This window comes from Theropithecus gelada, chromosome 3 (assembly GCF_003255815.1).
Source record: "Theropithecus gelada isolate Dixy chromosome 3, Tgel_1.0, whole genome shotgun sequence".
NCBI classification, from domain to species: Eukaryota; Metazoa; Chordata; class Mammalia; order Primates; family Cercopithecidae; genus Theropithecus; species Theropithecus gelada.
The window spans coordinates 168561857-168574632 of record NC_037670.1 but is presented as its reverse complement, the minus strand read 5'-3'; the positions used below and the strand labels follow the sequence as shown (position 1 = coordinate 168574632).

Here is a 12776-nt window from a genome sequence, read left to right as displayed (position 1 = left end):
TCAGCTTCCCGAGTAGCTCGGATTACAAGCATGCGCCACCACACCTGGCTAATTTTGTATTTTTAGTAGAGACGGGGTTTCTCCGTGTTAGTCAGGCTGATCTCGAACTCCCGATCTCAGGTGATCCGCCCGCCTCAGCCACCCGAAGTGTCGGGATTACAGGCGTGAGCCACTGCGCCCAGCCGCAGCCTAGTTTTAAAAACAAACGAACAAGCATGGATTCCCAAGCCCTGCAGCCTGGGTTCAGATCCTGGCTTTGCTACATACTAGCTTTATGACTTTTCTGTGCCTCTTCACGCCTCAGTTTCCCCATCTAGAAAATGGGGTGAGTAATAAATTCTGTCTCATAACATAGTTGTGAGGATTAAATGCATTAACTCCCATAAGAACTTAAGTTTTTTAGATATGTAATTAGGGATATGAGAACCATCGTTGGTGAGAATATCTGAATCCAATTATCATAGGGAGACATGTTATGTTCTCAGTGGTTCCTCTGCTAAAATCAGAAAAAAAGGAAAAGAGAACCTGTACCCTGATGGGCACTGGCTTTTCCCTGTGAGTGAATGGTGCCTGTGTCCAGAACAACTGAGAAGGGGGTCTTGTCTGGCGACACAATGCTTCTGAGAATGTGCAGGACTAGGCAGTTAGCAGAGGGGCAAGGAGGATACATCCCTGGGTAAGCAAACCGCTTAAAAACTCTGCTTCAGTTTTTAAAATTAGCATTATTTGTAAAAAGAGGCACCTGAGCCACGTAACCCCTGACAATCACTGGAGCCCTTTAGCCAGGTCATTTCCTACAGGAATGGCTATCTGATCCTCTTCTCTGGCACACTGATGACAAAACCAGGAGCCGCCACAGGGTAATGAGGGGATATAGATGGAGGGGCCGAGAGGGTCAGAGGTACATGTCCACATCCTGGGTAGACGATGGTCCCTAGAGGGCCCCTCAGGACCCGAGCTATAAATACAGGCTTAAAGGCAGAAGGAGACCACGCCGCAAGGGCATTTCATTATCAGTATCTGGAGCCAGTGATTTCATTCACTGCCCCTTTCCCATTCCCATCTGTAAACCCCTTCTCCAGGCAAATGCACCACATTTACTTACAGTGGAATAATCTGTGGTCTTTTCTTCTAACGTACCCTTGGGCTTGCTAGGAACCTCAAAGACAGGAAAGGCAGAATAGATAGACTGGGATTGATTCTCCTCTCTAATGGGGACTCCTTGGGAGGTGAAGCCCAGACACAAAGCTCTCCTGAACTTTATGATACAATTAGTTGTGTAAGTCAGGCTTTTTCTTTCATTATTTGACTAGACACTCACTCCCTGCAGAGAAAAATAATGATTCAGAGAACAGAACCTGGTGGTAATACTTCTAATCATATCTCTCTAGAGAGAATAAAGAATTTGCTACTTTCCTATTAACGGGCGAATCAATGAAGGCATTGCCCATGTTTATTCATTTTGTTCTTTCAGCATTCCCATGGGATGTGTTATGTGTGTTTACTGGGGATCGGACAGGGACAGAATTTCTGTTAAAAGACAAGACTTTTGCACAGAAGATTTAAAAACCAAGATCATGCCGTAAATTAATTTCTTTCAATGGTTATTCTGTCAATCTTAAAACTGTTCCACTCTCTAATTCCTAGTTTCACTAGAGGAGAGGCAATGATCTCTTGGTCTCTGCTGGTTAGAGATCCCTGAATTCTGTTAAGGCATCACCTCAGAGAAATTGCTTTCTCTCAATAGAGAAAATGTCATTGTAAAAGAACCACTCCAAATTTCTCACAAATGTTATTGACCTGGTAGTTCAGGTATACTTCATCTTCTTCCTTGAATTTCTTCAGTGTGCCTTCCTTCTCAAGCATTTCTTAGCCACATATTTATTTCCTCACTTTGGTTAGTGCCTACAGATAAAATGGGCATACTTTTCCTTTCTCTATCTTTTTTTTTTTTTTTTTTTTTTGCACTAAGTGACAAAGTTTGATGATTGTAAAATCCTTCCAGTTCTTACCCTCTGAGTGTCTTTTCTTAACATAGATCTCAATAGAGGTTTAGTTCTTAAATTATGGTGGAGGGAGCACTTCAAATAATAGTAAATATTATTACTTCAAATAATAGTAATATATTTAACCTATCATAGAGACCAGTAAAAGATATATCCAAGGAGAGTATAATTGGAATTATTTCTCTTTTAACATAATCTGTGTGACCAATAGAGGCTTCCTCTACTTGCCTCATTATTCTCCAAAGAACATACTCTACTTCATTCAAGTACTACCCCTAGCAGCTCCCAGTCTTGAAATTCTTATTCCTTATTTCAAGACAATTTTAACTGTTCTACCCACTTAACTTCATACTTAATACCGATTCTGCAAAGCACTCTTGGAGCCCTCTTCACCAATCCAACCCAAATTGGGCTCCCTTGTGAAACACAACATAACATTTACATTTAGCATGGTTTCAGGTTGTACATAAATAGCTTTTGACTCTCAGTGTTTTTATCATTAATGTTTTCTAAAAGGTTACCACAGAAAAATTAATTTGATCACCAACATTTGGATAAAACTAAGGAAAATATTTTGGTGAATATTAATTCAAATATACATAATTAGTACAATTTTTTTCTGACATGGACAATATCATGACATTGAACAGAGTCTACTGTGGATATAAAGAGGTGTCATGATATGGCTCTCTTTTTATCTTTCAAATTTTAAAGTGGATAGAGCAAAAATATTCTTGTCTTAGACATTTTGTGAGCATTATTAACATTTATATTGATTAATACTTTGTATTTTAGCAAGAATAAATATGAGGAAGCATACTTGTCTCCATCAGTAGTGACGAGCTTGAGGAGAGCAAAGATCACCTGGTGGCCATCCAGCAGACCATCTGGAGGCAAAGCCCCTTATCAAAGGAACTCACAAGTAATTAAACTGCCTGTAATCCCAGCACTTTGGGAGGCCAAGGCGGGTGGACCACGAGGTCAAGAGGTCCAGACCATCCTGGCCAACATGGTGAAACCCCATCTCTACTAAAAAAATACAAAAATTAGCTGAGCATGGTGACACATGCCTATACTCCCAGCTACTCGGGAGGCTGAGGCAGGAGAATCGCTTAAACCTGGGAGCTGGAGGTTGCAGTGAGCCGAGATCGCACCACTGCACTCCAGCCTGGGTGACAGAGCGAGACTTTGTCAAAAAAAAAAAAAAAAAGAAGAAGTAATTAAACTTCCCTATTATCTAAAGCCATATCTGGTATCAGGCTTCTTTACAAGAATTTATAAGTAACCAGAATTTCTATACATCTCTGGAATGCATGCATGTCAAAATTCATTATGCAATCCTTGCTGACATCATGGCCCATAATATCTACAAATGTCATCATTTACCATGGCCTACGTGACTAACATGGTCCAAACTCCCGCTTTAAGGTTCATAAATAACACTAAGGAAAATCTGCCGTGGTGTGCTCAGTCCTCCTGCTGAAGTCCCCGGCTGCTGCACTCTAATACAGCGTTCTATCTAATAAAACTTTCCCTTTCAAACCTATACTGTTGTCGGTAATTTATTTTACCACCCATGAGCCAACCACTGTCTGCTGCCAAAACTCTGACACCTCACCCAGCAGAACCTTTGTCAATGAAGGTCAATTTTGAAATAGAAGTGCTTGCTAACTACTATTAAAGGTAATACCTGCAGCTTGGCCTAAATTTTCTTTAAATATTTTGCTATTTCTGAGACATACAGAAATACTTTCTCCACATGGCTTGAGTCTTTTATTTCTTTTCTTTTATTTATTTTTTTTAAGTCCACTTGTCACATAGAATTTCAAGGGATAGTTGAGGAAGATAAAATAAGCAATGATAATGATTTTGAAATACTGAGGGCTGTTCTCACTATAACTTCTGTCATTGCACACCCTTTTAACCTTATAAAACGTTTGTAGGATATGCTCCATCAAAACAAAGGAGTAAACCAAGAGAGAGGATAGCATGAGGTCAATGAACTAGGAAGTCAAACTCAGAATAAAGGCAGATGGAATTGCTAGGATGCAACCAGTTTAGATAGAAGAAGCCTAGAAGTCCACTGAGCAATGTCTGCAAGTGAAAGTCCTAATGGGCCGGGCGCGGTGGCTCAAGCCTGTAATCCCAGCACTTTGGGAGGCCGAGACGGGTGGATCACGAGGTCAGAAGATCGAGACCATCCTGGCGAACACGGTGAAACCCCGTCTCTACTAAAAAATACAAAAAACTAGCCGGGCGAGATGGCGGGCGCCTGTAGTCCCAGTTACTTGGGAGGCTGAGGCAGGAGAATGGCGTAAACCCGGGAGGCGGAGCTTGCAGTGAGCTGAGATCCGGCCACTGCACTCCAGCCCGGGCGACAGAGCGAGACTCCGTCTCAAAAAAAAAAAAAAAAAAAAAGAAAGTCCTAATGGATATATTATTTGAGGTGGCAGAGGGAGATTGAGTGGATATATTATTTGAGGCAGCAGAGGGGTGTACATTCAAGTTTTATCATGAGATTGCAGCCATTCAATCAAATACTTAGGCTCCACTTCTAATTCTAGTGTTCTTGCTATTTCCACCACATCTGTAGTTCCTCCACTGAGTCTAGAACCCCTTAAAGTCATCTGACAGAAAGACTTAACAATGGGCATGAAGAAACCAAGCATGGGGGGAAAAGGCAAGCAATTAGCATTATCATTATTATTTGCAGCTATAAGCATTCTAATTAATACACATTTCCTGCCATAAAGGCAAGAGTAAGAAAATATTGGCCAAATAAAGGGTTTGTTGTTGTTGTAAGTTTTTTTGCTTTTTCACCTCATTACCATTGCTGATGAGTTGTGTATTAATGTGCTTCAAAGGGGAGGAGGAGAGTTGCTTTTCTTTCTCACAGTATCAGACTTCTCCTGCACTGCCTCCCCTTTATTGGCCTTATTAGTGAGACCACAGGAGTTGGAGAGTTGGTGCTGGCAACCAGTATATCTCTCTCTTCCTCTCTCTCTCTTTTTTTCCCACTAAGGGAGTAAGTGGCAGAAAGCCTTTTTATTTATTTATCTTAAAATCTGTATTTTAAATGTTCAAGAGTCTGTGTTCTTCTAAATAAGAATAAAAGTAAGAAAATAATATGAAATTTATAGTTAATAAGGGGCTAGCATGATAAATCTACATTTTGCCTAAAAATAAACAATTGAGTTATATCAAGACCATTTTCTTCAATGCTAGTGTTAATTTAGTGAAATAGAATTAACTCCATAAAGGAAATCAGTTAAGCCATATTAGATTTTTGGAAGTAATTTAAATCTTTTATGCCTTGTGACAATTTCTATACTTTCCCAAACGATATGCTTGTACTTTTCAAGAAGAATTCCAAAAATGTTGCATCAATTATGATAAAATATAAATTATTAGAAGTCCAATAAAATCCAGACATATTTTATAAATATAGTTCTTCACTAGAGGTAGTCAGACTCCTTGGAGAAATGGCTGTTTCTATGGCCGAAGCAGGAAATGTACACAATGATCCTGAATCACCTGATTATATGAGAAGAAAGTAAGTCTCAAAAAGATGGGGCGTATTGAAACTATGTGGGTGCAAGCTTCAAAGGTCCCTATCTAGGAAAATTTAAAACCCCAAAACAATCATATTAATGAATTATAATCTATTAAATTAAAAAAATCCATGAGTCCATATTGACAGCTAGCTAGACAGCATAGTGGGTAGACATAGTTACATGATATATAGGTGAAGGCTTCACTTATATTAAATTGCTAAATAATAAATGTAAAGGCAATGATAGAGTTACAAAATCAAATCTGCAATAATCATTACTAATAATTGAACAGGCAAGATGATCAATGGATGCTCAAACTAGTGGTTCAAAGCTTGAAAAGGAACAGGGTATTTATTCAAGCACACTATGGAGATAGTGCAAATTTGGTTACAGATCATCATAATGCAAATATCACAAGAAATTGAGTTGCAAAATGTTTTTGTTTCTCAGTGCATATAAAAGTTATGTTTATAATTTATTGTCATCTGTTAAGTATGAAATACCATTATGTTTAAAAAATCTATGTATCTTAATTTAAAAATACCTTATTGTTAAATAATGCTAATGACCATCTGAGCTCTCAGTGAGTCACAATCTTTTTGCTGGTGGAGAATGGTGCCTTGATGATGATGGGTGCTGAATGATCAGGATGGTGATTGCTGAAGGTGAGGTGGCAATAGCAGTTTCTTTTTCTTTCCCTCCCTCTCTCCCTCCCTCCTTTCCTTCCTTCCTTCCTTCCTTCTCCCCATCCCCTCCCCCTCCCCTCCCCTCTCCCTCCCCTCCTTCTCCTCCTCCTCCTTCTCCTCCTCCTCCTTCTCCTCCTCCTCCTTCTTCTTCTTCTCCCCTTCCTTCCTTCCTTCCTTCCTTCCTTCCTTCCTTCCCTTCCTTCTTTCCTTCCTTCCTTCCTTCCTTCCTTCCTTCCTTCCTTCCTTTCCTTCTTTTCCTTCTCTTCCCTTCCTTTCCTTTCCTTTCCTTTCCTTCCTTCCTTCCTTCCTTCCTTCCTTCCTTCCTTCCTTCCTTCCTTCCTTCCTTCCTTCCTTTAAGCCAGGATCTCCCTTTGTCACTGAGGTTTGAATACAGTGGTGCAGTCACAGCTCACTGCAGCCTCCACCTTCTGAGCTCAGGTGATTCTCCCACTTTAGCCTCCCAAGTGGCTGGGACTACAGGTGCCCACCACCATAACTGGCTAATTTTTTGCATTTTTCAGAGACAGGGTTTTGCCATGTTGTCCAGGCTAGTTTTGAACTCCTGGGGTCAAGCAATCTGCCTACCTTGGCCTCCCAAAGTGCTGAGATTACAGGTGTGAGCCACAGCACCCAACCAGCAATTTCTTAAAATAAGACAATAATAAAGTTTACTACAATGATTGACTGCTCCTTTTACAAATGATTTATCTGTAGCATGTGATGCTGTTTGATAGCATTTTACCCACAGTAGAACTTCTTTCAAATTTGGAGTCCATCCTCTCAAACACTGCTACTGCTTTATTGACTGAGTTTATGTAATATTCTAAATCATTTCTTGTCATTTAACAATGTTCACAGCATCTTCACCAGCAGCATAGTCATCTTAATAAACCATTTTCTTTCTCATCCATAAGAATTCTACGTACATTCAAGTTTTATCATTCGATTGCAGCAATTCAGTCACATACTTAGGCTCCACTTCTAATTCTAGTTGTCTGGCCATTTCCACCACATCTGTAGTTACTCCACTGAGTCTAGAACCCCTCAAGGTCATCTATAAAGGTTCAAATAAACTTCTTCCAAACTATTGTTAATGCTGATATTTTGACCTTCTCCCATTAATCATAAATGTTATTTACATTATTTAGAATGGAGAATCTTTCCTGGAAAGTTTTCAGTTGACTTTGCCCTGATTCATCAGAGGGATCCCTGTGTAGGGCAGCTATAGCCCAGTGAAATGCATTGCTTAAATATTAAAACTTAAAAGCAGAAATCAGTCCTTGATCCATGGGCTGAAGAGTGGAAATTGTGTTAGCAGGGATGAAATCACTGTACATCTCCATCAGAGTTTTGGGGCGACAAGGTGCATTGTCAACGAGCAGTAATACATTGAAAGGAATCTTCTTCTTTTCTGAGTAGTCGGTCTCAACAGTGGGCTTAAAATATTCAGAAACCCTACTAGCATGAAGAATGTGGCAAAGCGTTTTACAAGTCCTCAATTCTTAGCAGACATAAGATAGTTTATATTGGAGAGAAACTTTACAAACCTGAAAGATGTGACAATGCTTTTAACAACACCTCAAACTTTTGAAAATATAAAATAAATCATAATGGTCCTAGACCCCAGAAATGTGAAGAATCTGTCAAAGCCTTTGAATGGTTGTCACCCATGATTTTAGGTAAGATAATTCATATTGTAGAAAACTACATGTGTGAAGAATGTGACAAAACTTTAAACTAATGCTCACATTTTATTGCACAAGAAAGCATTTTTAGTTGAGAAAAAATTGTACAAATATAAAGAACATGATACTTGCTCATATCTTACTCAACATCCAAGAGTTCATACTTAATAAAAGCATTATAATTGCTATTACTGTCAAAATGTCTTTCAGGAAATATAAACCATTAAAGTGAAGAGGAGCATTCATTCTGAAGACTAACATTACAAATATAAAGAGGGTTGTAGTACCATTACTTGTGTCATAGGTGTTATTGTGCAGATTTTCTATTAGAGGAAAACCCTGAAGTAGTTTCTCAAAACTTGTTCAACATCAGGGAATTTACATTGGAGAAAACCCTAATAAATGTAATGAGTTTGAATAAAGATTTGCTCAAAAATGACAGTTAAGAAAACACCAGAGAGTTCATAGTAAAATATATTTTTACAGATGCAGTAAATATGAAAAAAATACACTTACTTCAAAATTAAGTCAAAATTATGTCTATGTCAACATCAGGTAATTCACAGTGGAAATAACTAAGACATTGATCCTTTAGACATTACACTAAATCAGAGTATTGTGTATAGAAAATTATCCCAAACTAAAGTTGTTAGATAAATTATTTGTATATAACTTTAAAAGAAGATTGGAGAGTTGTATTTGCATTCAAAGTATACTATTTTCATGGAAAAAACTGACAGATTTTTTTGGAAAGTAAATAATGATATAATTCAACTCACAAATTACTTCATGCTGTGTCTTTAATTTTTATGGTCATAATAAAAACTATATAGAAGTATAAATAAAAAATTCAGTATACCATGCTGCAAGCAGATGTACTGTCATCCAGGCTTTGTTGCTCAATTTACAGAACATGGCAGAGTAGATTTAGCATAATGCTTAAGGGCCCTAGGATTTTTGGACTGGTTACTGAGCATTGGCTTCAACTTAAAGTCACCAGCTGCATTAGCGCCTAACAAGAGTGTCAGCCTGTCCTTTGAAGTTTGAAGCCAGACATTGACTTCTCCTCTCTAGCTATGAGAGTCCTAGATGGCATCTTTTTCCAATAGTACCTTGATCAGCAACCTTAGCTAGATCTGGATAACCTGTGGCAGCTTCTACAGCAGCACTTTGCTGCTTCATCTTGCACTTCTATGTTATGAAGACAGCTTCTTTCCTTAAACCTCATGAACCAACATGTTTTTAGCTTAAAAACTTTTCTTCGGTAGCTTCCTCATCTCTCTCAGCCTTTGTAGAAGGGAAGAGAATTAGGGCCTTGCTCTGGATGAGGCTTTGGCTTAAGGAAATGTGCCTGGTTTGATCTTCTATCCAGACCACTCAAACTTTTTTCATGTCAGCAATAAGACTGTTTCACTTTCTTATCATTCATATGTTCACTGGAGTATCACTTTTAATTTTTCTCAAGAACTTTTCTTTTGTATCCAGAACTTGGCTGTTTGGTCCAGGAGGCCTGGCTTCCAACCTATCCTGGCTTTTGACATGCCTTCCTCATTAAGCTTAGTTATTTCTGGCTTTTGATTTAAAGTGAGAGATACATGACTTTCCTTTCATTTGAACAAATAGAGGCCACTGTAAGATTGTTAATAGACTTAATTTCAATATTGCTGCGTCTCAGGGAATAGGGAGGCCCGAGGAGAGGGAGAGAAACAGAGGAAGAGTTAATTAGCAGAACAGTTAGAACAAACATTGATTGTTTTCTGTTTTATATGAATGTGATTCTTAGTGCCCTAAAATGATTATAATAGTAACATGAAAGATTAGTGATTACAAATCACCATAACAGATACAATAATAATGAGAAAGTTGGAAATATTGGAAAAATTACTGAGTTGTTAGGTAGAGGCATAAATTAAGCACATGCTGTTGGGAAAATGGTGCAGATAGACTTGCACAACTCAGGGGTGCCACAAACATTCAGTTTATAAAAAAGCATAATATCTGTGAAAGGCAATAAAGGGAAGTGCAATAAAATGAAACAGAATAAAATGAAGTGCACTTGTATAATGATTTTAATATATGCACCAGAAATTACATTAGGAAAATATTAAGAACTATATTGTATGAAGATATTTGGGAGTCACCATCTTTACCAAGGTATGCATGTTTGCATCACCAATAATTGGACAAATTAACGTCACGCCTGTACTCCTGAAATGCAGCTAGAAGGGTGCCATTCTTTTTAAATGTGAAAAGTTAATAATCCAAATCAAAACATGAGGAACATTGTACACTCCCAGTCTGAAGAGCATTCTACTAAATAACTGCTATATCAAATTCAAAACATCAATGTCTGGAGAGGCAAAAAAAAAAAGTTTGAGTAAATATTATAGATGCAAGGAACTTAAAGATAGGTGACATTAAATATAATATGTAATCTTGGATTAGGTTCTGGGTGAGTGGAGGTGGAAGGAGTATATTGTATATTAGAAAAAAAATTCAATATTAAATTTCCTGATTTTAGTAATTGTACTATAGCCAGGTTAGTAAATGTGTTTGTTCATGGTGAAAACACAAAGAACTTAGGGATAAATAGGCCTGCCGGGGAATGGCATGATCTTGGGACTCATCTGTCTGGACCACAGTCTGCACACCCCCATGTACTTCTTCCTCTAACACCTGGCCATCACAGACATGTCCTATGCTTCCAACAGTGTTCCCAAGATGTTAGTGGATCTTGCGAACCAGAAAAGCACCATCTCCTTCGTACCATGCATAATGCAGACATTCTTGTATTTGGCTTTTGCAAACACAGAATGTCTGATTTTGGTGGTGATGTCCTATGATCGCTATGTAGCCATCTCCTGCTCCCTACGTTACAATGTCCTCATGAGCTGGAGATTGTGCACTGTCCTGGCTGTGGCATCCTGGGAACTCAGCTTCCTCCTGGCTCTGGTCCATTCATTTAGTTCTCATTCTGAGGCTGCCCTTCTGTGGGCTCATGAAATCAACCATTTCTTCTGTGAAATCCTGTCTGTCCTCAAGTTGGCCTGTGCTGACACCTGGCTCAACCAGGTGGTCATATTTTCTGCTTCCGTGTTCATCCTGGTGGGGCCGCTCTGCCTGGTGCTGGTCTCTTACCTGAGCATCCTGGCAGCCATGCTGAGGATCCAGTCTGGGGAGGGCCGCAGAAGGGTCTTCTCCATCTGCTCCTCTCACCTCTGCGTGTGGGGCTCTTCTTTGGCAGTGCCATTGTCATGTACATGGCCCCCAAGTCTCGCCATCCTGAGGAGCAGCAGAAGGTCCTTTCCCTGTTTCATAGCCTTTTCAATCAGAGGCCGAACCCTCTAATCCACAGCTTGAGGAATGCAGAGGTCAAGAGCATCCTGAGGAGGACACTGAGGAAGGAGAGACTGATGTAAGACCTCTCAAAGGGCACCAAGAGGAGAGGGCCCTGCTCCCTACAAAATGTGGAAGTTGGCTTTTTTGTCTTCTGCTAGGATAAATGCCACCTTAAAATTTAATATTTATTAACTTAAACATATAAACTGAAATCTTAAACTCTTGAGAGGAAAATAGAAGAATACCTTCATTAATTAGGTAGAAATGTATTTGTAGAAAAGACACAATAATCAATAGAAGTAAAATTTGAATAATTAACATTGAAAATTTTTGAAATTAATCACTGTGCTTATCAAAATCTCTATTAAGAAACAAGAAATGCATCCACAAAGTGATAAAATTCACTGTCCTGTATCCAGCAAAGAACTATAGACAATAAACAAAAAGAGCTCCTTCAAATTAATATTAAAAGACAAACAAATTTTATAAAATGGGCAAAGTGCTTAAATAGACACTTCTCAAAAGAAATGCAAGTGGTCAATAAACATATAAAATGCTGCTCTACACCATTAGTCAGCAAGAAAATGTAAATTAGTTACCATCAGGTAGCATTTTATATCCCTTCGACTGTCTAAAATTTTTAATGGATTATTCATTACTGAAATGATTGGAAATCTAACTCCAATAACTGGGAAACAGTTAATACTAGTAAAGTTTATACCCATTGAATTAACATGTTAGAGCACATTATATATTCTCTGGGTCAACAGTTAGTGACTTTTTCCTGTTAGAGGCCACAGAAAAATATATAAGACTTTGAGGACCATCTTCTTCATCATAAAAATTCAACTCTGGAAAAGCAGTCATAGACAATGTGTAAATGAATGGGCGTGGCTGTGTTTTAGTAAAATTTTCTTTACAAAAACAATAACTGATCAAAGGGGCCCAGGGACACTAGCCTGCCAATACTTGTTCTAGATCTATGAACTAGTCTAGGTCCAGCTGATTCAAAGTCAGAGACCTTCACTGGGTAGGGTCTCAGGGACTGTACATTATGATTAGATGTGTTTTAAGAACAAGACCCAGTGGTCATTTTGGAGTCATTGTAGAGTGAGGCTTTTCTCCTAATAACTTACAAAATATATGACTTAATGGCTTATGGATTATAAATACTCATGTTTGCTCCAATATAGTTAGATAATAATGTTAACAATTCAATAAAAACAAGCACAGAGACATCTCATACAGATTAGCTTTTTCACTACTGGACATATCAGGGACTTGGATTTTTAGTTATTTACTTTAAAATTTCTCAGGCAATTTACTAGAAGCTGTTTATACCTTTATGTTAAAATCATTCTAGTTTTAATTATACATTCAGAAAGTCACTCTTATCTCATCCTGGATTAAAAGGAAATGTAATTCTTGACCCTCATCTGGTAGCTGATGATAACTTTGCATGGGGAATCACAAGGAAAGATGATAAATAACAAAACCTCAGGACAA

At 38.4% G+C, this 12776-nt stretch overlaps 1 pseudogene; it reads left to right on the top strand.

Moving 5' to 3' along the window:
* The first annotated feature begins 10532 nt into the window (after positions 1-10532).
* On the top strand, positions 10533-11350 carry LOC112621283 (annotated as a pseudogene).
* Positions 11351-12776: the final 1426 nt, after the last annotated feature.